Source organism: Lepidochelys kempii, chromosome 3, assembly GCF_965140265.1.
Source record: "Lepidochelys kempii isolate rLepKem1 chromosome 3, rLepKem1.hap2, whole genome shotgun sequence".
Classification (NCBI taxonomy): Eukaryota; Metazoa; Chordata; order Testudines; family Cheloniidae; genus Lepidochelys; species Lepidochelys kempii.
This window is the reverse complement of record NC_133258.1, coordinates 84,362,583-84,389,819: the sequence shown is the minus strand read 5'-3', so window position 1 is coordinate 84,389,819 and position 27,237 is coordinate 84,362,583. Positions and strand designations below refer to the sequence as shown.

The following is a 27,237-nucleotide window of genomic DNA, read 5'->3' as shown; positions in this document are numbered from 1 at the left end:
CACAACCCCCTCTCCCCTGTGAGATAATTAACTTTAGCAGCATTATTTCATACATGGGGAAATTGAGGAATACATGTATTCAGTCAATTGCTCCGCAGTGCCAGGGCCCCGAACAGAAACCTTACACCTGCGTACAGAACACTCGAACACGCTGTGCGAAACACGGTAAAACGAACTCGAAGCACTCTTTTCTCTGAAACAGCCCCGCCCATTCTCTTTGAAACTGCCAGCAGCCCCGCCCACTCCCAGTCTAGCTCCTCCTCTCCCATTCCCATTGGCTAACCAGGAGCCGGCTTTAGAATACGTCACAATGCCAGCGGCCCCTCCCCCTAGATCGAGTAAGTGAGAGAGCGAATTGGACTATACCACCTGCCATCTTGAGGGGGTGTGTGTAGAAATCGGGGCTCCCTGATCCTCAACGCCACGGACGCTGTGGGGAGACACCCACCTAATCCCTGGGGCAAGCGGCGGCGGCCGGTCAGGTGTTGGGTAAACAGCCCCCGCGTGCCTGGAGAGGGAATCCGGGCCGGGGAGAAGCCCCTCCTCCCACGCGCACACACGCGCCGCTCTGTGTCTATTGTGAAGCCTTTGGGGAGCTCCGCGCCGCCGACCCCCGCTCGCGCCGGGTTCGGGTTCGGGTCCGGGTCCGGGTCCGGGTCCTCCCCTACCACAACGAGTCTCTCCAGCGGGGAGCGGCGGCTGGAAGGAGCCGTTTGAACCGCGTATACTGGTACAGAGCAGGAGGCAGCGCGAGCCTCTGGGGCGCTGAGAGGGCGGGGCTGGTCGGCGGCATGAAGGTGTGAGCGGAGCCCGCGCGGAGCGGAGAGAGTAAGTGCCCCGCAGCCTGCACCTCCTCTGCCGTGACCCGCGCCCCCCGTCCACCCTCCCACGGGGAGAGGGACTGCCCCCTCATCGGGGGGGACCCCCCTGTGCCGCCCCTCCATTCTTCCATCCCCCTTCGCCGTCCCCCCATCTCCTGCGGGGTGGAGGGAGCAATAGGGCTGTGCCAATGTGGTCCCCCTCTCGCTGTCTGCAGCTGGTGGGGGGGGGGTGAGCCCCGGGCCCCCTCCGGCTATTGCAGGGACAGGTGTGTAAATTCCTCTCCCTTGGCCGCTGCAGGGTGTGGGGGAGGGGGGGGGCTGCACTTTTAGTAGCGGAGTCTTCACGCTCCCGTCTCCTGTGCAGTGCCCAGTGCGGAGCCTCGCTCAGGGGGCGGCGGGACCTTTTATTGTTGGGGTCAGTCATCGGGGGTTCGTTGGCTGCCACAAGGTGCCAGTTACTACGTTGATGTGAAGGGGGTGGAGTTACCCTGACCCAGCCACCTCCGCTTAATTTATGTAATGGGGACTGTAGAGGCCAGAGGTGGGGATGGATGGTGGAGCTAGATGCGATTTGCTTTTTGAAGAGAAGCAGATTCGATCATATTCACTGGAAATAGCTGCCCATTGAAAGATTCCTACCGTTGTTCAGCTGTCGTAGAGATCTCGGCTGCCTGCGAGCAAAAGACCTCCAAACTGCAACCCTACAAACATATAGCGTCCGCCTCCTCCAAACACAAAAATATCCATCCCCCTATGCTGATTTAGCTTGTGGATGCAATAATTATAAAACGTAATAGCCCAAAGTAATCTCCACTTGTATCTTAAGCATGTACGAAGTCCTTCTGGGTCATTACACTTCGTGTATCTGTGATTTCGTTTCATTTAGTTTTGTGTTTGGAATCAGAAGTAAATACAGTAATTAGATGTTTTAGTTTGATTTGCAACATTGGATTGCCATTTTTTAGCAAATGTTTCAGTTTTAAAGGCAACAGACTGAATTTCTATGAAAATATCAACAGAATAAAGAATAGCAAGTAGAAAATGCAGATAGTGAAGCTTTTATCTTTATTAAATGTTGTCTTTAGATTTTTTTTAGTGGTCATTGCCATAAAGAAACAGTACAAGGTGGCAAAAATAACATGGCATGAAAATAACTTTGCAAGAGTTGTTTTAGGGGAAAGTTCTGTATTTCCAGCATTCTGGACCTTTATTTTTTTGTTTTTGATGTTTGAAGTGTACAACTTTTATTTCAGATTTATAAATGGACTCTTTATCAGTGGTGCAATAGCAATATGTGATTTACCTGACTTACACACCTGATGTGAGTCACCTTGTATATGATTTATTCATTTTGAGAATGCAGCTGTCATTGATTCACACACTGCCTGCCAGCAATTGTTAGGTGATTCTTTAAAAGTGCATTTTTTATTTTCCTGGCATGCACTTACAGGGTGTTGTCTGTAGTTGCATGGTGTGGTTGTTGAAAGGTGAAGTATTTCAAGGTCTGTTTGCAAAACCAATCTTTAGAATCAGAGTCCTAGAATATCAGGGTTGGAAGGGATCTCAGGAGGTCATCTAGTCCAACCTCCTGCTCAAAGCAGGACCAATGCCCAACTAAATCCCCAGTGTTTAGTGTAACTTTGCTGTTTAAATATTGTATCTCAACTATTATGCTGCAAATGTTTCAATGTATGTAAAAGCAATATTTTATTATTGCCGAATCTCTAGATTTAATACACAGAGTTTGATTTATCATAACAGGGGAAATTACAGCTTTTGGTTAAACTCTGTGGTGCTCAGATATTTTAATAAAGTGTAATAATTTAAGGGTTTGGGGTGGATTCACACTCCTTTGGAATACTTGGCTAGTGTAAATTAGCTGTTGTCCAGCTGCTACTACCAGTGAGGTGTGTTCTTCAACACATTCTTCAGAATTCAAACAATGGGTGGGTCTACGCATGTGGTGACTTGTAGAGTACAGATGTTGCATGTCCAGCTAGCATAGGTATAATTAGTGGTATAGAACAGAAGTTCTCAACCAGAGGTCCAGGGCCTCCTGGGGGACCGTGAGTAGGTTTCAGCGGATCTACCAAAATAAACCAGAGAGAGACCAGTGTTAGACTTGCTGGGTCTCAGGGCAGAAAACCAAAGCCTGAACTCTGCCACTCGGGTCTGAAGCCAAAGCCCAAACAACTTAGTTTTGTGGGGCCTCGGGCAATTGCCCTGCTTGCTACCCCCTAATGCCAGATCTGGCTTTTAATCTACTGGATATGCAGAAAAACAGTTATTGTGCTGTGGAATTTTTATAGCGTGTTGGGGGCCTCAGTAAGAAAAAGGTTGAGAACCCCTGGTGTAGAAGGTGAGACCCAGCTTAGGCGAGTAGACATATCAGAACCCTAGGGTATGTACCTTACCTACATGACTCTCTACATGCCCAAGCCATGCCACCGACATCTACACTGCTGTCCCACTGCCTCCCCAGTGCCGAAGACTTTCCCCACCTAGCTGAAAGGCAGAAGGCGGGAGACAGCAGGGAAAGACTCTGGCGGTGGGGAGTTGGTGGAGAAAGGCTCTGGCAGCCCCTTGGAAGAATTGAACCTCTAGTGATGCTTCAGATATTCTTTTTTGACTTAGCAGGTTGCAGTAACTGCAGTTGTATTACAAAAATAGTAGGAAAAAATTATATGGATGGATAAACACACAAATCATCTGAGCATCTAGTTTTGATTGAATAAAAGGTTACAAATAAAAAACGCTACCCAGGCTTATTGTAGAATCATAGAAATGTTGGACTGGAAGGAACATTAAGAGGTCATCTACTCTAGCCCCCTGCTTTGAGGGAGGATGAAGTGCCATCTCTGACAGGTATTTGTCCAACCCATTCTTAAAAATCTCCAGTGACAGAGATTCCACAACCTTTCTTGGAAGCCTATTCCAGTGCTTAACTATCCTTATAATTAGAATCCCCCCCCCCCCCCCCAATATCTAACCTAAATCTCCCTTTCTGCAGACTAAACTGATTACTTCTTGTCCTACTCTCAGTGGACATGGAGAACCATTGATCATTGTCCTCTTTAGAGGATCCCTTAGCATATTTGAAGACTTATCAGATCACCCCTCACACTTTTTTACTCAAGGCTGACTGGTGCAGCTGGGACAGTGGAAACTTCTGGTAGCAGTACCTGTTAGAGTGCTCATGTGCTCCTTTTCCCCTCAGAATTTGAGCATGTTCTGATCAGCTCCAAAACTACTATTGCACGCATTGGACCCATAGCACAAGTGATTCCATATGCCAGGCTCAACACTGGCTATAAAGGAACTTCACACTCCGCATGGACAGTATGCTAAGAATACTGTCTCTGATGTGTTGGCTGAAACTACAGAATGTCCTCAAAGGAGGCTGGTTCAACCCAGCTCCTCCTATGTTAAGAGTTACTACAGATGGGTCTATGATAGGTTGAGGAGTATATCTCTGCAACCTATTCATTTGAGATTTTTGGAGCTGCAGAGAATCCCCTGTGCACGTAAACACGTTAGAGCTGACAGTGATCCATCTGGCTCTGAAAGCGTTTCTTCTCCAGGTGCAGAGAGCAGTAGTTCAAATGGTTATGGACATGTGAGCAATGTATTATTTGAACAAACAGGAAGGAACTCAATTGTTTCAACTGCGAAACAAGGCAATAAAACTTTTGGACTGGTGTATCCTATACAACATGTACCCAATTGCCTTGCAGGCAGTAGCAGAATACAATGAGATTGTGGAACAACTGAGCAGGGATTCCTCACAGATGTATGAATGGCCTCTAAAGACTCAGTGATTCAGAACATTTTCAGTCTTTGTTCGTTTCTGGACAGAGATTCATCACCAAAACCCAATATGAAACACCCCTCTTTTTGCTTAAGAGCAGGCTCAGACAGTCAATCATTGCTGGATGCATTTCTGCTTGATTGGGGAAGGGGCTTGATGTATGCATTTCCCCCATTCCCTCTGATTCTAAAGGTGCTAAAGAGAATAAGACCGAATTCTATCAGGGTTGATTTTCGTTGTTCCTGTATGGCCAAGGCAAAGTGTTACACTGAGTTAATTCATTTATCCAACGGCAAATACAAGATGCTCCCAATAACAACAGACATGCTGTCCAAGCAATAGGGGAAGGTCTTCCACCCACATCTGCAAACATTAGATCTGACAGCTTGGGCAATAGGCCTTTGACAGATTTAGAAAAACCATGCTCTTTTGAAATAAAACAACTTCTAATTAATGCTAGGAAACTATCTATTAGAAAAAGTTATAGTTTTAAGTGGAAAAGATTTGGTGTATGGATATCTGGTAAGAATGTTGGTGTAGTTTCAGTTCCTATGCAACTTATTTTACAATACTTGCTACACTAAAAATCAATGGATTTGTCTCTCTCCTCCATTAAGGTCCACTTAGTAGCTACAGCAGCATTCCATACTCACATTATGGAAAATAATTGTTTTCACATATACTGGTGGAAAAACTGTTTTAAAAAGACTTATTGAATCTGTATCTGCCAGTATGGGACCTTGTCCCTTTGTGGAATTTGACCTTCGTTTTAATGCAGCTTATGTCTCCCCTGATTTTAACCTGTAGTGAGCTGCTTTTTTATCTTTCTGTAAGACAGCTTTTGTAATAGCAGTCACTTCTGCTAAAAGAGTTAGTGAGCTACATGCCTTAGTGGCGGGAGCCTCTTTATTACTTTTTATAAGCACAGGGTGGTTCTTAGATTGCATCCCTAATTCCTTCCTAAAATAATTTTGAGTTTCATATAAATCAAAGTATTAATTTACTAGTATTCTTTTCAAAACACCGACATATAAAGGGGAATCTGTTACATTCCTTAGTTGCAAAGAGCGCACTCTCATATTATCTGGATAGAACTAAAAAGTTCAGGTCTTCTCCTAAGTTATTTGTCTCGTATGCGGGTAACTCTAAAGGTCAGGCCATTTCAGCACGGTCCCTTTCTAGATAATTTAGACAGTCTATTGAATAGTGTTATAAAGGAGCTTCAGTCTATTCTCCTGTTCCTCTTCACCCCATTCTACAAGAGTGGTTGCTTCATCTGTAGCTTTTGCTAAACATATTCTCCTTATTGAATTATACAAAGCTGCTACATGGAGTTCTGTTCACACTTACGAAGCATTATGCACTGGATCTGGCAGCCGGGTCTGATGCAGTTTGGCAGAGCCATGGCCCAGTCATTGTTTAATTAGGACTCCGCCTTCCTCCCTCCTTCTTACTGTACTGCTTGCCAAACTCTCCCAAGAGTGGGAATATTCAAAGGACACATGAAGAAGAAATGAAGGCTTAAATGTAACCGTAGTTCTTTGAGGTGGACTCTGCATAATCATAGTCTCTGCCCACCTTCCCCACTCCTGCAGTCCTAATTTCAATATTACGTGGTATTCTTGTTAGCGGTGGAAGGAACTGAGGTGGCAACAGACTGTGACAGGGTAGCCTGCCCCTTGGGGGCTGAATTGCATAGTGGTCAATCCTCCGCATCAGATGTCATGATCCTTTAAGAGCTTGGGGAGGCCTGATACTCAAAGCCTGAAGAGACATGGGGAGAAAGGAAAGAGGTCCAGGACAGAAGTAGTATTTAAAAGGAATTCTGTTACTTTGTCTTTAAGGGCCCGCGACTTGGAGCCTTGCAGAGATGGTGGGGCAGCCAAAAAGGAATGAGCTGGAAGAAGGGGCCACTATCAGTGCTGCCACCTCCTCCATAGGAGGGGAGATGCCTGTAAACCCTGCGGGGAGACAGAAGGCATGTGCTGGGCCTTGACTTAGCAGGGAGAAGACAGCAGCAGGAGAAGATCTGCCTGCTGAGCCTCCCAGCCTGAGGGTGGAGGGACTGATAGGGAAAAGGGCCTGCTGTAGGAAAAGCTGCCTGAGGCTCTACAGCTGGCTTAAAGTATAATTCCCGCTCCAAGGAGGAGAGCTGGGAGGCTCTTGTCTTAAAGAGGGGGACAGTCTCTCCAAAGGCCAGCTCTCCTCCCAGAGCTGGGTGAGGAAACTGACCAGGACTCTTATGTGGGCCCAAAGAGAGCAGCTAAATAAATGAGTTACCCTCTGCAGAATAAATAAATTAACCTCCCTTTGCAGGGACTGGTTTAACTAATCTGGTCTGGGTAGTTGTCTGAAAAGCTCCAAAGGGTGCTGAGTGCAACGCACCTGCAGTTCACAACAAGCCATGAAGGCATGCTGGAGATGCATACCCCAAGACATGGGTGCCATGCCCCCTTTTATAGCCAGGCCCTCAGAATGCTCTCAAACTTAAGAGGCCCTGCTGCCAGAAAGTTCCACCATCTCACTTGCATTGGTCAACACATACCAAGAGTGTGACTGTGCAGTGTCCATCTTGATGACCGCTGGTAACAAGTAACTAACTTTCATTTTTTCTAAACTTTCTTCATAGGTTTTGTTTTCTAAACCTTTTATCATTTTTGTTGGGCTCCACTGGACTCTCTCAAATTTTCTTGAATTGTGGCGCCCAGAACTTGACACAGTACTGCAGCTGAGGCCTCACCAATGCCGAATAGAGTGGAACAGTTACCTCCCATGTCTTGCATATGGCAATCATGTTAATACTAGGGCTGTCAAGCGATTAAAAAAATTAATTGCAATTAATCACACTGTTAAACAATACTAGAACACCATTTATTTAAATATTTTTGGATGTTTTTGACATTTTCAAATTTATTGATTTCAGTTACAACACAGACTACAAAGTGTACAGTGGTCACTTTATATTTTTATTACAAATATTTGTGCTGTAAAAAATGAAATAGTATTTTTCAGTTCACCTCATACAAGTACTATAATGCAATCTCTTTATCATGAAAGTGTAACTTACAAATGTAGAATTATGTACAAAAAATAACTGCATTCAAAAATAAAAAATGTAAAACTTTAGAACCTACAAGTCCACTCAGTCCTACTTCTTGTTCAGCCAGTCACTCGGACAAACACATTTGTTTACATTAGCTGGAGATAATGCTGCCCTCTTCTTGTTTACAGTGTCACCTGAAAGTGAGAACAAGCGTTCACATGGCACTGTTGTAACCGGCGTCACAAGATATTTACGTGCCAGATGCACGAAAGATTCATATGTCCCTTCATGGTTCAGCCTCCCTTCCAGAGGATATGCGTCCATGCTGATGAAGGGTTCTGCTTGATAATGATCCAAAGCAGTGCAGACCAATGCATGTTCACTTTCATCATCTGAATCAGATGCCACCAGCAGAAGGCTGATTTTCTTTTTTGGTGGTTCGGGTTCTGTAGTTTCCACATTAGACTGTTGCTCTTTTAAGACTTCTGAAAGCATGCTTCACACCTTGTCCCACTCAGATTTTGGAAGGCACTTCAGATTCTTAAACCTTGGGTCGAGTGCTGTAGCTATCTTTAGAAAGCTCACAGCGGTACCTTCTTTGCGTTGTCAAATCTGCAGTGAAAGTGTTCTTAAAATGAACAACATATGCTGGGTCATCATCCGAGACTGCTATAACATGAAATACATGGCAGAATGCAAGAAGAACAGAGCAGGAGACATACAATTCTCCCCCAAGGAGTTCAGTCAAAATTTAATTCTTTTTTTTTTTTTAATGAGCGTCATCAGCATGGAAGCATGTCCTCTGGAATGGTGGCCGAAGCATGAAGGGGTATACAAGTGTTTAGCGTATCTGGCACGTAAATAGCTTGCAATGCCCGCTACAAAAGTGCCATGCGACCGCCTATTCTCAATTTCAGGTAACATTGTAAATAAGAAGCTGGCAGCATTATCTCCTGCTAATGTAAACAAATGTGTTTGTCCGAGTGACTGGCTGAACAAGAAGTAGGACTGAGTGGACTTGTAGGTTCTAAAGTTTTACATTTTTTTATTTTTGAATGCAGTTATGTAACACAAAAAAACTACATTTGTAAGTTGCACTTTCATGATAAAGAGATTGCATTACAGTACTCGTATGAGGTGAACTGAAAAATACAATTTTTTTGTTTATAGTTTTTACAGTGCAAATATTTGTAATAATATAAAGTGAGCACTATACACTTCGTATTCTGTGTTGTAATTGAAATCCATATAATTGAAAATGTAGAAACATCCAAAATATTTAATAAATTTCAATTGTTATTCTATTCTTTAACAATGCGATTAAAACTGTGATTAATCACGATTACTTTTTAAATGGTGATTGATTTTTTTTGAGTTAATTGTGTGAGTTAACTATGATTAATCGACAGCCCTAGTTTATACATCCCAGAATATTAGCCTTTTCCACAACTGTTATTGTTGCCTCATATTCAATTTGTGATCCACTGTAACCCACAGATCCTTTTCAGCAGTTCTGTTGCCTAACCAGTTATTCTCCATTTTGTAATTGTGCATTTGATTTTTTTTCTTTTCTAAGTGCAGTAGTTTGCACTTGTCTGTCTTGAATTTCATCTTGTTGATTTCAGACTAATACTCCAGTTTGTCAAGGTTGTTTTGAATTCTAATCTTGTCTTCCAAGTATTAGCAACCCCTCCTAGCTGGGTGTCACCCACAAATTTTATAAGCATACTTTTATCCAAGTCATTAATTAAAATATCAAATAGTACTGGGCCCAGAACAGAACCTTGCAGGGACCACACTATATACATTCCCAAGTTTGACAGCAAATCATTGATGACTACTCTTTGAATATGGTCTTTCAACCATTTGTGCACCCACCTGATAGTAATTTCCTCTAGACTACATTTCTGTTTTGTTTATATGAATGTCATATGCGACTGTCATAAGTCATATTAAAATTAAGATGTGTTGCATCTACAGCTTCCCCCATTCACTAACCCTGTGACAAAAAAGGAAATTAGGTTGGTTTGGTCTGATTTGTTCTTGATAAATCCATGTTGGCTATTATTTATCACCCTATTATTCTCTAGTTGCAAACAAATTGATTGTTTAATAATTTCTTCCAATATCTTTCCAGGTATCGAAGTTAGGCTAACTGCTTTATAATTCCCAGGGTCCTCTTTGTTCCCCTCTTTAAAGATAGGTACTATGTTTGCCCTTCTTCAGTTCTTTGAGGCGTTACTTATCCTCCATGAGTTCTCAAAGGTAATTACTAACAAATCAGAGGTTGCTTCAGTTAGTTCCTTAAGTACCCTAGCCTAGAGTGAATTTAATCAGGCTCTGATTACTTGAATACATCTAATTTAGTTAAATATTCTTTAATGTGATCTTCCCCTCATTTGGTTGTGTTCCTTCCCCCTTATTGTTAATTTTTTTTTTTAATTATCTGGTCAAAATTTACCTTTTTTGTAAAGACTGAAGCAAAATAGGCATTAAACACCACCCTTATTGATGTTGTCTGATACTACTATCTTTCCTTCATCTTTCTCTTGCTCCTAATGTTTTTTAAAAAGCTTCTTGTTGTTTTTATGACCCTTGCAAGTTGTAACTCATTTTGTGCCTTAGCCCTACAAACTTGTGCTGTTCTTTTGTATTCCTCCTTAGCAATTTGTCCATGTTTCCACTCTTTGTAGGATTTCCTTTTGATCTTCAGAGCTCCTGATGAAGCCATATTGGTCTCTTACTATTCTTCTTATATATCCTGTGCATCAGGATAGTTTGCTGTTCTCATTCATGTGTAGAGAGCAGTTGCTGTGTCTTGAGGTACCAACTGAATATTTGTAAATTCAAAAAAATTTTTATGGCTGATTTAGAACAACGCTTCCTCAGCTCTCGTCCCCTAAAGCCCCTACTCTACTTGCGCTATATTGATGACATCTTCATCATCTGGACCCATGCAAAAGAAGCCCTTGAGGAATTCCACCATGATTTCAACAATTTCCATCCCACCACCAACCTCAGCCTGGTCCAGTCCACACAAGAGATCCACTTCCTGGACACTACAGTGCTAATCAACAATGGTCACATAAACACCACCCTATACCGGAAACCTACTGACCGCTATTCCTACCTGCATGCCTCCAGCTTTCACCCTGACCACACCACACGATCCATCGTCTACAGCCAAGCTCTGCGATACAACCGCATTTGCTCCAACCCCTCAGACAGAGACAAACACCTACAAGATCTCTGTCAAGCTTTCTTACAACTACAATACCCACCTGCAGAAGTAAAGAAACAGATTGATAGAGCCAGAAGAGTTCCCAGAAGTTACCTACTACAGGACAGGCCTAACAAAGAAAATAACAGAACGCCACTAGCCGTCACCTTCAGCCCCCAACTAAAACCCCTCCAACGCATTATTAAGGATCTACAACCTATCCTAAAGGATGACCCAACACTCTCACAAATCTTGGGAGACAGGCCAGTCCTTGCCTACAGACAGCCCCGCAACCTGAAGCAAATACTCACCAACAACCACATACCACACAACAGAACCACTAACCCAGGAACTTATCCTTGCAACAAAGCCCGTTGCCAACTGTGCCCACATATCTATTCAGGGGACACCATCAAAGGGCCTAATAACATCAGCCACACTATCAGAGACTCGTTCACCTGCACATCCACCAATGAGATATATGCCATCATGTGCCAGCAATGCCCCTCTGCCATGTACATTGGTCAAACTGGACAGTCTCTACGTAAAAGAATAAATGGACACAAATCAGATGTCAAGAATTATAACATTCATAAACCAGTCGGAGAACACTTCAATCTCTCTGGTCACGCGATCACAGACATGAAGGTCGCTATCTTAAAACAAAAAAACTTCAAATCCAGACTCCAGCGAGAAACTGCTGAATTGGAATTCATTTGCAAATTGGATACTATTAATTTAGGCTTAAATAGAGACTTGGAGTGGCTAAGTCATTATGCAAGGTAGCCTGTTTCCTCTTGTTTTTTCCTACCCCCCCCCCCCAGATGTTCTGGTTTAACTTGGATTTTAACTTGAAGAGTGGTCAGTTTGGATGAGCTATTACCAGCAGGAGAGTGAGTTTGTGTGTGTATGGGGGTGGGGGGATGTGAGAACCTGGATTTATGCAGGAAATAGCCCAGCTTGATTGTCATGCACATTGTGTAAAGAGTTGTCACTTTGGATGGGCTATCACCAGCAGGAGAGTGAATTTGTGTGTGGGGGTGGAGGGTGAGAAAACCTGGATTTGTGCTGGAAATCACTTTAGATAAGCTATTACCAGCAGGACAGTGGGGTGGGAATAGGTATTGTTTCATATTCTCTGTGTATATATAAAGCCTGCTGCAGTTTCCACGATATGCATCTGAGGAAGTGAGCTGTAGCTCACGAAAGCTCATGCTCTAATAAATTGGTTAGTCTCTAAGGTGCCACAAGTCCTCCTTTTCTTTTTGCGAATCCAGACTAACACGGCTGTTACTCTGAAACCTGTTTGAATATAGTATTTTTAAAATTTCTTTTGTTGACTCCGGTAAATTTAAATAAAAACAAAAGTTTTGCAACTAAGGCTCAAAAAATATACCCAACTTTTCTTCATTTGATAACTAAGCCTATTATGAGGAGGGCAATGTTGTCTAGTGCACAGAACACTGGGCTGGGACTTAGGATAGCTGGCTTCTATTCCTCGCTCTTCCACTGACCTGCTGTGTGACCTTAGGCAAGTTACTTCACCTTCCCCATCTGTAAAATGGGAATGATGCTTGTCGTCTTGGTAAAACGCTTTGAGATCTACAGATGAAACACATTTGTAAGAGAGAAGTATTATCATCATCATTGCTGTCTGGGGTGACAAGTATGTGTGCTATTCTTCCTGCTTAAAGAAATAAAAAATGCTTGCATATTGGTGGGGGGGGGGCAGAGTTCTACTGTATGTAATGATATATTGTCAAACACCTACATTTCAAATACATTAAGTAGTAACTTGTTATCTCTCTCTTGTTCCCCTTCCTTGCCTCACTCCAGTTTCTTTCTGTAATAGATCTTTTCCTTTGTTTTCAGTGTACGTTTGCTTCCTGTTTTTTGTTGTTGTTTTTTTTGTTTTGGTCTCTCCATCAATCCTTTACAGCTCTTTCTCTCTCTCTCTCTCTCATTTCTTCCTCTCCCACCACTTGGTGTGCTTTACCTCCTTCTCCTCTATTTTCTGCTGCTTCTACTTCCTCCTATAAGTCATCATATTCTGCTTCTCTTTTTTTCTAACTTCCCTATGAATCTGTCATCCATCCACTCATGCAGGTTCTCACCCCCATCTGCTCTCTTGCTCCCTCCACATAGACCCTTATATCCACAGCTTGAAGAATGTACTAAATGCTTAACAGCCTGAGAACTAGACTAAAATATGAGGCACCATTGTCCATGGACAATGCCCAGGTGTGCTTAACCAGTGACTCCAGGAAAGTAAATAAACTGACAGTTTGAGACTGTACTGCTTTCTAGATAATGTTATCTCCTCCATCCAGGCTTGTGTTTGTCATCTGTAGGTGAAGATCCAGAATTTAGAACTTTGACTCATGACCAATGTGGGGCTGCAATGCCCATGGACAATATCCTGATGAGAACCAGAGCCTTGTTTTTCCCCCCATTCTCATATCCCTTGGCTGCTGGGAAAGTGCAGAGTGATGGAAGCCTTACCAGGCTGCGCTCCTTGGATCCTGCTTGAAGCTTCATGTTTTGAAACCTCCTGGTACTATTTGTCTGATAAATTTGAAGCCTTTTCTACTTGTTGTTACTGCTGGAAGGAAGAAACATTTTTGTACACCCCATCCCCTGCTTCAATCCAGAACTAACTAAGCAACTCACAGAATCATGATCCAACTTTTTAGATTTTTGAACATTTCCTAAAGATGGCATACACAAGCCTGGATGAAGAAGGTGACATTATACAGAGAGCCATATAATCTTAAACTCTCAGTTCATTCATTTTCTTGGAATCATTGGAGAAGCTCATTCTTAACTCTATTTTTCAAAAGCACGTGACCTGAAAGAGAAAATCTAGTGTGTGTTTTCTTAACCTTCTGAGCTGTTATTTTTAAAATCTACCAGGGACAATGTCAGATTAAAAATCGTATTTCTAAAAATTAACATCTCTGTTATCTATAACAGATTAATATTACTGAAATTGTCAAAAATAATTTTTTTTCACCATTGAATGAAGTAGCTGAGCTGCTAGCACAAATATGCTACCTTGTATTAAAAATAGCTTCTATACAAGAGTATTGGAAGGTAGCAAATGTAGCTATTTTTAAAAATCAGAGGGGTAGCTGTGTTAGTCTGGATCTGTAAAACCGGCAGAGAGTCCTGTGGCACCTTATAGACTAACAGACATATTGGAGCATGAGCTTTCATGTGTGAATAAAAAGGCTGTGTAGGGATGATCCAAAGAATTATAGACCAGTAAGCCATACATCTTTAACGCGTAAATTGAGGGGGGAAAATTATAGACTAAAATTCCTGGAAGATCATGATCTGAGAGGGTCTAATCAGTGTTTTTTCAGCAAAGGAAAATTGCTTATCTATTAGAATTCTTAAATGGGTCAATGAAGTAGTGGATAAAGGAGAACCAATTGACATAATTTATGTAGACTTTCAAAAGTCTTTTAACAGGGTCCCTCACAAGTTTAAGTTCTATGCTGCAGCTCTTAGAGGTGCAGCACAGAATCTCACTCAGGTTGTTCAGTCTTAAATTTATTTAGTGCTCATTGTGAATGTCATTTGTAAGGAGCTACACTTGTTCTTCATCTTTGCTAATTTTTAAATGTAAACATATGTCAAGATGCATTCTACTTTAGGTGCACATGAACCTCATGCATAAAACTGGGGTCTTTTTGAATAGTGGTGTCCATTGGGGATGTGCATGCACCTGTCCCTGCTTGTGTTTGAGTATCAGGTCATAAAGGTCAGGGTGTCTGTGACCTTCCCTCCCTTACTGTGCATGGTAGTGAGACAGAACAAGTGTCCGGTCTCTTAGTTCTTAGCGCAAACTAAATCTCTCAGAATTTATTCATCTGGTCTGAAAGCTGATGGTCAGCTCTCCCTTCCCCCCGGCATATATCCCTCCTTACTAACATGGGGCATTCAAAACCTGTGGACTTCAAGCCCCACCTATCCTGTGATGGATTCATCATCATCATCATGGCAAATCCCAAAGGGACGTGGCTTCCTTGAAGATCAAGTGCCTTCCAGATGGATCTCTAGCAAGATGGTGGTATATTCAGTTTGTGTCCACCAAAGCTTTTGACGCCTATGTGATCTATGGGCACATAGCAGTATTTCTTGGTAATCGTGCTTTGGAATTCATTGGTCTTTCCTTCTAATAATGACTATACTAAGAAAGCTGCTGAGATCAAATCAGTGATGATGGAGGTGATTGCTGGATTTGCCTTTGTCTTCGAAGATTGTCATTTCTGATCTTTCCTGTCACTAGATACTGAGCAGCTGATGAAGACAATGAGAATCAAAAATGTCACTCTGTTGTTCCTTGGCGCCCACATTTCACTTCCATACAGTAGATTTGGTATCACCTTGGTTCTGTAGATTCGTAGCTTTGTAGCCAGCTTGAAGTCAAAATGTCCCACTAGAGCTGTTGAAGGGCCTGAAATACGGAGGCAGCAGCTGTTACATACGTGTTCACATCTTGTGAGCATTCTCCAACACCGTCTATGACACTACCCAAATGTTTGACAGTTGCCACCTACTCAATTTCCCCCACCTCGTCATCCAGACATGTTAATGGTGATCTGATTGCAATCTAGAGCTGAAGGCAACTTGATGATAATGGCTAGTGACTTTGTTTTATCTGGATTAGAATGTGTGCTGCTTATTGTCAGATTAGCTATCAGCCGCAGCGATTCACCAGACTGAATCAACAATGTCATTTTCATGTATGAGATCTCAAAGCACAATGGTGTTCAGCTTAAAGCCACTGACAGTTGCCTCCTCAAGCTTATCCATCAGCCAATCAGTGCCAATATTGAACAACAGTGGTGTCAGAATGCAGCATTTCCAAACTCCTGTGGTCATAGGAAAGCATGTTATGTATTGGCTATTGATTCAAACACAGGTTTCTGTTCCATTAGAGAGCTCTTCTTTTAATGACATTATCTTTCCACGGATGTCGAGATGCATCAGATCCCACAAACTTGCTTGATGCTCTGAATCAAAGGGCTGACGGAAGCATCTAAAAAGTGCTGTGCATGGCCTATTAAATTCAGCCATCTTCTCAAAAAGTTGTTTCAAGATAAAGATCTGATCTGTAGTGGAATGACCAGGTCTAAAGCTGCACTGACTCTTTGTGGCAAAGACCAGGATGCTATCATTGATTTGTGACATTAACGTGGAAGCAGACTTTCCTTAGGACCGACAACAGCATAATACCTCAATAGTTACTACATTTGACTTATCCCCTTTTTTGAACAGAGGCAGAATAACACCCTTCTTTCAGTTATCGGTGATGTTAGTGGACCAGATGGTCTGGAAGAGCCTGTGCTACCAGAAAGAAAAGGAGTACTAGTGGCACCTTAGAGACTAAGCAATTTATTTGAGCATAAGCTTTCGTGAGCTACAGCTCACTTTATCGGATGTGCTACCAGAGTACAACAATACTCTCACCTGTCTTCAGCAATTCTATTATGATGTTACAAACCCCTGCTTTCTTCCCACACTTCATCTTACAGACTGTGATCCATAATATGATATGAAAGCATCTTTTTAAAAATAAATTTACTGAGAGTTGTGCTGGTTCACTGCAAAATGTTAGACAAATCTGAGGGTGCTGAGAACAGTAAAGGGGAACAGAGCAACAGAGTGTAATGAAAATCATTCAGAAAAGACACTTTAACACTTCTGGCTATTTCAGGTGTTGTCTAACTTTTTGAAGAGCAAATTTTAAATCTGAGCATGTTGTAGTTAATGTGTTAATGATCACAGAAGTGAAGATGGGACTTTGTAAGTGTAATTTTATGCAAATCAATTTTAAAAGTATAAATCTGTAAATCAAATGAGGCTAACTTTAGTTGGGAAAGCAAGAACAACCTGCTACTATGTTTAGAATGTAAGGAACCTGATGGGATGGGGAGTGACTGTGTGTATGTATTTATCAGACTGTGTGTATGTATTGTGTTGTTGTGTGTGAGTATCTCATCATTATCCAACGTTATTAAAAGTTTGTTTGATTAGTAAGTTTAAATATGTAAATTTTGCATAATTGCATGCAAATATACTGCTGATTTTTTCTTTGTGTACTTCAGAAGTATTATGTTTTAGCTCAATGTTTTAGAAAGTTTTCCATAAGTGATGACTATCCTGAAGATGGAGATACTTTACTGTTAGACACATTACTAATGTGGTTTGTTTAAATTTGTTTTTACGTGGATTGGATAGTTATGGGGATGGTAATTGTCTAGTTTGAATCCACTCCAGGTTGATAGTGGCTGAAAGTTGAAAATAGAGCCTTTTCATTGTCTCAGGTTTCAGAGTAACAGCTGTGTTAGTCTGTATTCGCAAAAAGAAAAGGAGTACCTGTGGCACCTTAGAGACTAACCAATTTATTTGAGCATAAGCTTTCATGAGCTACAGCTCACTTCATCGTACAGTTCCCAGTGGATGAGTCTCCATGTTACAAAAACCTGCATCACAGTTGGCACTAATTGTCACCATTTGTCTAGCAGAGAGGCCAAAGAGTGAATGAATATAGAGGTTGAATAAGCCTCTTAGGGTATGGCTACACAATGAGGCTTTAAGTGACATGGCTAAAAAACCCTCTAACTTTCCAGTTCATTGATGTCTTATGTCACCTGCAATACAAGATTGCCCTTTCAAGTTATTTTGTCTTGCTATGGTTTGGTACTCTAAAGGTTGTGAGCGTCTGTTGCACTGAATTATGCCTAGAATAGTCTTATATACCTTAAATCAGGGGTGGGCAAACTTTTTGGCCTGAGGGCCACGTTGGGGAATAGAAATTGTATGGTGGGTCATGAATGCTCACAAAATTGGGGTTGGGGGTGAGGGCTGTGAATGGGGGAGTGGGCTCTGGGGTAGGGCTGGGGATGAGGAGTTTGGGGTGCAGGAGGGTGCTCTGGGCTGGGATCAAGGGGTTTGGAGAGCAGGAGGGGGACCAGGGTTGGGGCAGGGGGTTGGGGCGTGGGGAGAGGCTCAAGAGTACAGGCTCTGAGCGGCTCTTACCTCAAGCAGCTCCCGGAAGCAGTGGCATGTCCCTTCTCCGGCTCCTATGCGGAGGCGCGGCCTGCCCCATCCGCAGGCACTGCCCCTGCAGCTTCCATTGGCGCACCAGAGGGGGCCATTGGAGCATGTGGGAGCCAGAGCAAGGCCATGCCGCGGCTTCCAGGAGCTGCGTGGAGTTGCCCCCAACCCTGCGCCCCAGCTGGAGGGCCGGAGTGGGGCCATATGGCTGCTTCTGGGAGCTGCATGGTGTGGCCCCTAAACCTGCTCCCCGGCTGGAGCGCCAGAGCAGGGCTGAGCCACGTGGTGCGGTCCCCGACCCTTTGCCCTGGCTGGAGCATGGGAGTGGGACTGAGCCATGTGGTGCGGCCCCTGACCCAGCGCCCCGCCTGGAGCGCCCGAGCGGGGCAAGCTCCAGTGCCCACTCCCCAGCGGGAGCTCGCAGGCCGTCTCTAAATGGCTCGCGGCCCGGATCTGGCCCACGGGCCGTAGTTTGCCCACCCCTGCCTTAAATGTATTAAACATCTGAAGAATCACTCTGTGTAGCTTGAAAGCTTGTCTCTTTCACCAGGAGAAGTTGGTCCAATAAAAATATTACCTTACTCACCTTGTGTCTCTTAAACACAGCTTTACAGGTTCTAAGATGTTGATAACTTGAGCACTTGAATAGCCTTCTGATGTTTATCTGCCAAATATTTTTCTCATTCAGTGAGAATAAATAGAAACTCTTTCTTATTCTGTTTGTGTGAACTTGTTGCTGCAGAAACTAAAGACTCCGTTTAATGGAATACCTTAAATCAGTGACTGTTTTAGTAAAAGGTTAAAATTTTTTGTTTGTTTGCTTCTGCACATTAGTAGGTCTTTGGTATGAAGCCTGCTGAATATCAGTTTAATTACATAAGTATTAGAAAACCTATAGATTTATAGAATGTAGTTTCAAATATGAATTGTCATTCTTAAAACAGCTTACTGGATAACTTGTCAGTTTCACAGCATGATATTAAATACCTTGAATATGAAGTAGGGGTCAGGCAGTTCCAGCGATCACACTGTGTGAGTGTCCCTGAATAATGACTATCATTGGCTGGGCTGACAGGGGAATGAGGATCATTGCAGCTCGGATTCATCAATATTTCAGGCCCCTATACAGACTTTTCTTTCCCTATCAGTTCCTGAGTTAGGCTGGATTTTGTTTCTCTGCCATTGTCATCCACCCTGTCCCCAATCCTGAATCCATAATATTACTTCTAAATGAGGGAGCCCAGCCCACAGCCAACCAATTTGCAGCTCATATTCACTGCTCCATGTGGGCCCTCTTTGAATAGGGCCCTGATCCCAAGGAGCCTGCCTTAATATGTACTTGTTGTTCAGACAATGTTTGTTTTCAATTATGTTCAAGGGATCAGATGCTTATATCCTGAATTAGCGTCAATTAAGGATTCTCACTAGAATCCTATCTCAACACTTCAGACACTTTTGACAGTGGTTTTTTAATCTGCTAGAAGAAGGAAATGTCTAATGGGGTCTCATCAGATATTTAAGTCACTTCATGCATATCAATAGCTACTCATGTCTTAGAATTTTTAATAACTTCATTGAGCTTGACTGACTCTTGATATGGCTGTACTGATTGAATGGGATAACTCACTATTTATCAGATACCTTGAAATCTGTTCAGTGGTAGAGGGGAATTAGAGAGATGGCAACTGCAGCAAAGTGAGAGTGGAAAGTAAGTTCTGGAGAGACTCTTCCCACATTTCTGCCTAGATCATCAAAGCTCTAGCTATTTTCCTTATGTTGCCAGTAATTTAATAATTTAGTCTTTTTGTTTTTAAAAATGTGCCTGTGTGCTAAGATTGAGAACCAGGGATGGGAAGGGAATATTGAGGAGGAGGAGGTAGGAGAAAAGAACAATTTAATAAATTCCCTCAAGACAAAAAATAAAAATTAGTACATTTTTCATATGAAGTTATCAAAGTGCTTTAAAAACATGGGTAAATTACATCTCTACTTTACAGATATGGGAAATTGAGGCATAGAGTTGACTTGCTCAAGGACATATATAAGTCAATGGCAGAGTGTCTGTTCATATTACACTTATCACTGTAAATCTGAGACTATGTCTACACTATGGAGTTTTGCCAATGCAAGTTACATCAGCATACAGCCATTGCAATTAGTGTATCATTTGTGCCTGTGCACACTTGGCTCCTTGCATCAGCTCTGCACACCAGGAGTGCTTGTGTCGATGCACAGTGTAGTGCACCATGGGTAGGTAGGTATCCCAGTGTGCAACCCACTGCTGTTCAGCACACTGTCTTTTGGTTAGTTTTGGCAATACATGGTGCGGCAGAACCGAGTCGTGCAGGAGTGACTGGTAGCAAGGGGTGAATTTTTGGGCCTGTTTTCAATTTCCAACCTGCATGGGACTGCTTGCTGTCCGCTGTCTCTCTTAGAAGCATGGAGCCTGCACAGCTGTGCACTATTTTCATGAGTGTTGCAAACACTCTCAATCCTCTAGTATTTACAGAGCTGCAAGAAGAACTGTAGGGAACGTGATGACTTCCAGGTGGTCAGTTTGCTGTGAGACATAGTGCAAACCATTCAAGGTGGTTGGTGGCATTCACGGAGTAGCTGCAGATGGTGAAGTGTCACTTCTGGGCCTGAGAAATGAACACTGACTGGTGGGATTGTATCGTAATGCAGATTTGGGATGATGAGCAGTGGCTGCAGATCTTTTGGATGCGCAAGGCCACATTCCTATAACTGTGTGCTACACTCACCCCAGCCATCCAAAGCAGGGACATCAAACTGAGAGCTGGTGATCATACTTTGGAAATTTGCAACACCAGATTGCTACTGGTCAGTGGGAAGTCACTCTGGGGTGGGGAAAATCCACTGTGGGGACGACAGTCATGCAAGTGTGCAGGACCATTAGTAGTCTCCTGCTATGCAGAACTGTGACTCTTGGCAATGTGCAGGACCTGGTGGATGGCTTTGCAGCTGTGAGGTTCCCGAACTGTGGGGGAGCAATAGACAGCACACACATACTTATTTTGGCCCCAGAGCACCTTGCCACAAAGTACATCAAAAGAAAGGGCTACTTTTCCATGATTATGCAAGCGCTGGTAGATCACTGACATCAACATTGGCTGGTCAGGGAAGATGCAAGTCTGTTCAGAAGCCTATAAGCAGGGACCTTCTTTCCCAACTAGTGGATTACCATTGGTGATGTTAAAATACCAAAAGTGATCCTGGGGCATCCAGCCTACTCCTTACTCCCCTGGCTCATGGAGCTGTACACTGGTCACCTCGACAGCACTGTTGCCGGCACCCAGTGCCGAGAGGCAAAACAATAGCAGGGGTTGGTTCGCTACCCGGTGTGCTTCACCCAATAATCACAACGGGGTGGAGAAGCAGAAAAGTTTATTTGCAGCTGCAAAAAGGTACAGGGAGAATAGAATCTCAAATCCTGCACACAGAGCAGGAAGTTACACAGGCTTTTATACATCCTTTCTTCAGCATACTTATCCAATAGCAAGCTGCCCTAAGTATCCATATAGCCAGCCAATCCAGTTCCCAGCTAGTTCCTTGTTTTTTGTATCATTTGTTAAACTATACATAAAGCTGCTTTATTCAGCATTGTTCTTCCATATCTGCCCTGTTTGGCCTTGTTTAGTTTCAGGCAGTCTGACTCTGCAACATATTGTTGCAGATCCTGAGCATAACTGCTGCAAGTGCCTCCAGGCGGGGGGGCCAAGGACACTTGGGCCTAGTACGCATAGCTGCTGCGAGTGCCTCCAGGCGAGAGGGGGAGCCAAGGATGCCTGGGCCTAGTGCGAGGGGGGCTTCATCGACGCTCGTGGTCTTCCATCCCCTCGAGTTACCTAGTGGCCATGCCCCAGTGTGTCCAACAGCACTAAGGAAAGATTCAGCTACAAGCTCAGCAGATACAGAATGACAGTTGAATGTGCTTTTGATAGATTGACAGGGTACTGGCAGTGTTTACTTACAGGATTTGGATCTCAGTGTGAAAACTATCCCAATGGCTATAGCTGCCTGTTGTGTCCAGCATAATATTTGTGAAGCAAAGGTGGAAAAATTGCTGTAGGGGTAGAAGGCGGAGTGGAGTGGCTGTTTGCTGAGTTTGAACAACCAGACACAAGGGCTACCGGATGAACTCCATGAGGGGCTATATGGCTTAGGGGTGATTTGAAAGAGCACCTTAACAGTGAGGCACAGTAATGTGCTATGGTGTACTATGCTCAATATGATGCTGCACTTTGGGGGCCTGTTGGGAATTGTGTGGTGCTTGCTGCATAGATCACTGACAGTGCAGCAAATAATGTTGGGATGCTTGCATACATTTATGATGACTACACTACTTGGCACTGATCCTGTCGGTTATGAGTGACAAGACAACTACTTACAATGCCAGCAGGCATTATACACTATGTGTTGTAAACGTCAAATACGAAAACAGCTCCAAAAATCTTAACATTTTAACTTAAAAAAATTTAGGAACCTTAATAAATAAAGGAACACTGATGTCTGTTGTAGCTACACTTATATCAGCTGTGGCTCTCACAAGTCAGTGTGTATGAAGCTGCAGTTGTCAATGCTTCCCCCAGTGTGGAGTGGTAGTGGTAGGCATGTGGCCTCTGAGGTGTTGTGGAATGCTGAGGAAGGGTGTAGGGAGACACTACACTGCAGTTCTCTGCCAAAATCAATGGCAATTGAGCCCGCAATTGTTGAACCTGGAGGTCCATAAGACTCTGCAGCATCTGTGTTTGCTGATGGAGAAGCTTCTGTATGTCCTGGTGTATCTCCTTCTCCTTTGCCTTTCTCCTGTTCATCCTATCCTCCTCCATACAGTCTGCAGTATTCACCCTCAAGGCCTTCTATCGAAGGTCTGATGCAGCACTGACTTGCAGGATGTCGCAGAAGGTGTCCTCCTGTGTCCTCTTTCCCCCCCCTCCTTTTCTGAATTAGTCATTCTGCTGGTGTGGAGAGGATATCCCTAAAGGATGCAATGGCCGCAGCTATAGATAAAATACACAGAGGAACCATTGGCATTATAGGAGGAATGGAAAGTGAAACTTAAGATTCAGAACTCTCCCCGTCCCTTGCTCCCCTAAAGTGTTAGACAAGACATGCTTATTGACATTTTTGCTTTGGAGTGCTTGTTCATGGTGCCACTCAGCACCAGCCATGGGGAGTATGACTCACCAGAGGTGAGGGAAAGAAGGAGGGAATTCTTCTGTTGTATGAAACTAAGTATAGGGCATTGGCACTGAATACTGGCTACATTTTCCACAGGTGATGGTGGTTTTAGCTGATATCTCACTCCTGAGGGTACCAAAGGCCCAGAGAGCACAGCTGCTACCGGCATCCTGAAGCCTCCAGGGCCCGTATGCCACTACCCTGTTTATGGAAATGGTGCCTGCCAAATTTATCGCCGAATGTCATGAGAAAGTGTCCTACCACGGAGGAAGAAATAAGGTTGCCATCCCTAGAAACCTTGTGGAGAAGATTGCAGTGTACATCCATGGAAGTTTCATTGAGCTCTCCGGAGGATTGAAGGGACAACCCTGTGTACATGAGCTGCTCCTCATGACCCCCTCTGCCTAGCTCTGGAGAGGATTGAAAAGCAAATAACTCTACCTCTTGTAGGATGAGTAAATTAATGAAGATTGAATAGCTATGTCCTCTTAAGTTGGAGGTGACATCACCATAAAGGGAAATTTTATTTACACGCTTACCCGAGGTTCCTTCCCCTGCTTTGGGCTCGCTTGTGCTCAACCACAGGGACTGACTGGATTGTGGTGGAGTCAAAAACAGGTCCTGGCTTAAGGCCTAGCTGGACACCCTCCCCCCCATCACATGTCCCACCTCCTCTTCCTCCTCCTCATTCACCTCCTTCTCACTGTTCATGGTAGGTACTTGTGACTCCTGCTCCCTGGTAGGATTGAACAGTTGGTCGACAAGGGACCCTGGCGGCTCTGGTCAGCACCGCTGCCTGGGCTGTTAAAAGTCTGGTTGCTGGTGCAGTGGGACTGGCAGGCTCCCTGCCTGGCTCTGCATGGCTCCTGGGAAGCGGCCGGCATGTTTGACTCCTAGGCGGAGGAGTGGCCAGGGAGGCTCTGTGCGCTGCCCCTGCCTGCAGGCGCCACCGGGAGTGCTGGCTCTGCCGCTCCTATTGGCCCAGGAACTGTGGCTAATGGGAGCTGTGGGGGCGGTGCCTGTGGGCTGGGGCAGTGCACAGAGCCCCCTGGCTGTGCCTGCGCCTAGGAGCCGGAGGGACGTGTCTCTGCTTCGCAGGAACAGCTTGATGTCCGCGCCGCCCAGAGCTGGCGCCTCAACCCCCTGCCCCAGCCCGGAGCCTCCTCCCACATTCCGAATCCCTTGGTCCCATCCTGGAGCCCCCTCCTGCAATCCAAACCTCTAATCCCCAGCCCGCACCCCAGCTGGAGCCCTCACCTCCTCCCATACCCCAACTCCCTGCCCTATCCCAGAGCCCCCTCCTGCACCCTGAACCCCTCATTTCTGACCCCACCCCAGAGCCCACACCCTCACCCCAGAGCCAGTACAGTCCTCCTACTCCCCAACCCCCTGTCTCAGGCCAAAGCCTCCTCCCACACTCCAAACCTCTTGGTCCCACCCTATTGGTCCCACCCGGAGCCCCCTCCTACACCCCAAACCCCTCATCCCCAGCCCCACCCCAGAGCCCGCACTCCCATCTGGAGCCCTCACCCCTTCCTGCACCCCCAACCCCAGCCCGGTGAAAATGAGCGAGTGAGCAGGAGAGCGGGGATGGAGGGAGCGGGGGGCGGGGCAGGGGGGGGCCTCGGGGAAGGGGCAGGGCAAGGGTGTTCAGTTTTCTGCAATTAGAAAGTTGGCAACCCTACTCTCTGGAGGTATCCATGGTGGTCTGCAGGATGGTGACGGGGTTTCCACCAAGCATGGCATGCAACTCTTTGTAAAAGCAGCAAGTCTGTGGCTCAGCACTGGATCCATTGTTGGCCTCCCTGGCCTTTTGGTATGCCTGCCACAATTCCTTGGCTTTCACATGGCATGTTACAGGTCCCTGTCATACCCATTTTCCTGCATTCCCTGAGCAATCTGCTTGTAGATGTTGACATTTCTACGGCTGGTTTGGAGCTGTGCTGCTACAATCTCTTCTGTATAGAGTTCCTATATCTCCTGCCTACTTCAGGCTGCAGTGTGTCTGTAGCACACAGGTGGCATGATCAGCTGGGAAGTTGCACACAACAATGGAAAGCAGATAGAGGTGTGCTCGCCAAGCGGGACAACCAGGAAAAGGTATTTCAAAAATTTGCTGGGTTTTAAAGGGTGGGGGCAGCTTCCCATCTATGTGACTCCTGGATACTGGAGTTGACAGTTGTGACCGGAGCAGTTTGTGTTGGGTACTGTGAGACAGCTGCTGAAGGAGTTCTTAGGGTTTGCATAGGTAACCCAGCGTCTATACTTGCATTGTGTCAACATCCATACACTGGCTGTGGCTCAGTGCCACTAAGGGAGTTGAAGTTACTGGAGTACTTACATGGGTGGGAGACAAATTTAAGTGTCAACACATGCACAAGTAGGTTGATGCAAGGTAGCTTGTGGCGACCTTCCTTTGTAGTGTAGACCAGGACTGTAATATCTAATCATAATGATGTTTCTCCCTCTCTCTCCTCTTCTTCTTCCTCCATTAGCTGTTTTTTGTTCTCTCTAACATTAGGCAAGCTAGATAAAACAAGTGAGTTTTTTCCATTTCATTCAGAAGCCAACTACAAGTTTTGCTGCCCTTCTGACTCCCAGTCTTATACCTGATCCATTAGACCACATTGCAAGTTACATGAACTGCCGCACAACTTCTTTCAAAGAGGACTTTCAGCGTTCTATACGTGCAAGGTGTACATGTCAGTTTGTGATGCCTCCATGGGTTACTATAGTCTTTCTGTTCCCTGCTCCAGAGTTGACCATTGGAGGAGGTCCACCTACTAGATGGTGACAAGTGATTTGCGGGGTTTGAACTCCTGATGATGATGGAGTTCCTCACTTTAAGAAGGCACTCAGTCTGGTGCAGTAGAGCCTAGTTAGACTCCGTCTCAAAAAGGGGTTGGGTTACTCTCCTGGGAGGGAGAAACTGATACTGATATTCAGAAGCCAGTGCAAGGAGCTGTGGAAATGTAAGTGCTGCAAGTGCTCTGCATAGTAATAATATACTGACTGTAGCTTTTCTGAATTGCTTTCTGACAATAGTTTTCAGAGTAACAGCCGTGTTAGTCTGTATTCGCAAAAAGAAAAGGAGTACTTGTGGCACCTTAGAGACTAACCAATTTATTTGAGCATGAGCTTTCGTGAGCTACAGCTTATCATGCACATTGTAGGGAGAGTGGTCATTTTGGATGAGCTATTACCAGCAGGATAGTGAGTTTGTGTGTGTGGTTTTTGGGAGGGGGGTGAGGGGGTGAGAGAACCTGGATTTGTGCAGGAAATGGCCCAACTTGATTATCATGCACATTGTGTAGAGAGTTGTCACTTTGGATGGGCTATCACCAGCAGGAGAGTGAATTTGTGTGGGGGGTGGAGGGTGAGAAAACCTGGATTTGTGCTGGAAATGGCCCAACTTAATCACTTTAGATAAGCTATTACCAGCAGGACAGTGGGGTGGGAGGAGGTATTGTTTCATATTCTCTGTGTGTATATAAAGTCTGCTGCAGTTTCCACGGTATGCATCCGATGAAGTGAGCTGTAGCTCACGAAAGCTCATGCTCAAATAAATTGGTTAGTCTCTAAGGTGCCACAAGTACTCCTTTTCTTTTTACAATAGTTTGTTCACTTGAGCATATTTATTTAAGTATATCAAAAATCTTAATTATTTTTTCAGAACTTCTTGGCCAGCAGCAGAAACTGAACAAGAACTTCCCCATGTTCTTCTGCTCACCTATGTAATTTGCAAAGGTGATCCTTCTTTGTAAGTTTGCTACGAATTTCAGATGCGTATCTTTTGCAGGGGGTCAGCATGGTATTACACTTTACACTTAGATTTTATTTTAAAAAGAAAGTTGTTGGTTTTTTTTTTTAAGCAAAACCTGACATGAATAGCAATGTTCTAGTAAAATGTCTTTTTAAAACATCCTTAACATTTTATTTTTTAATCTAAACCTTCCCCTCTCTGAAACCGAAGAAAACCAGCCTGGTGCTAGTGCACAGGAAACAGGCCATGAAAGCGAGTAGAAACCAAAGTGAAACTGAGTAGTCTAACTGTATTGTCTAAGCTAGTGAATGG

The 27,237-nt window shown here is 44.2% G+C and overlaps 1 protein-coding gene across 5 annotated transcripts in view; it reads left to right on the top strand.

Annotated features, from left to right (window-relative positions):
* Positions 1-344: 344 nt before the first annotated feature.
* Positions 345-27,237, top strand: part of WASF1 (WASP family member 1) — a 173,251-nt gene continuing 146,358 nt past the window's right edge. For 4 of the 5 annotated variants that reach the window (XM_073337022.1, XM_073337023.1, XM_073337021.1 and 1 more), the window contains exon 1: positions 345-828. The gene's annotated coding sequence lies outside the window, so the exon portion shown is untranslated. Of the gene's footprint in view, positions 829-24,847; positions 25,263-27,237 lie in introns of those variants that run through there. The other variant, XM_073337029.1, reaches the window with a different exon arrangement.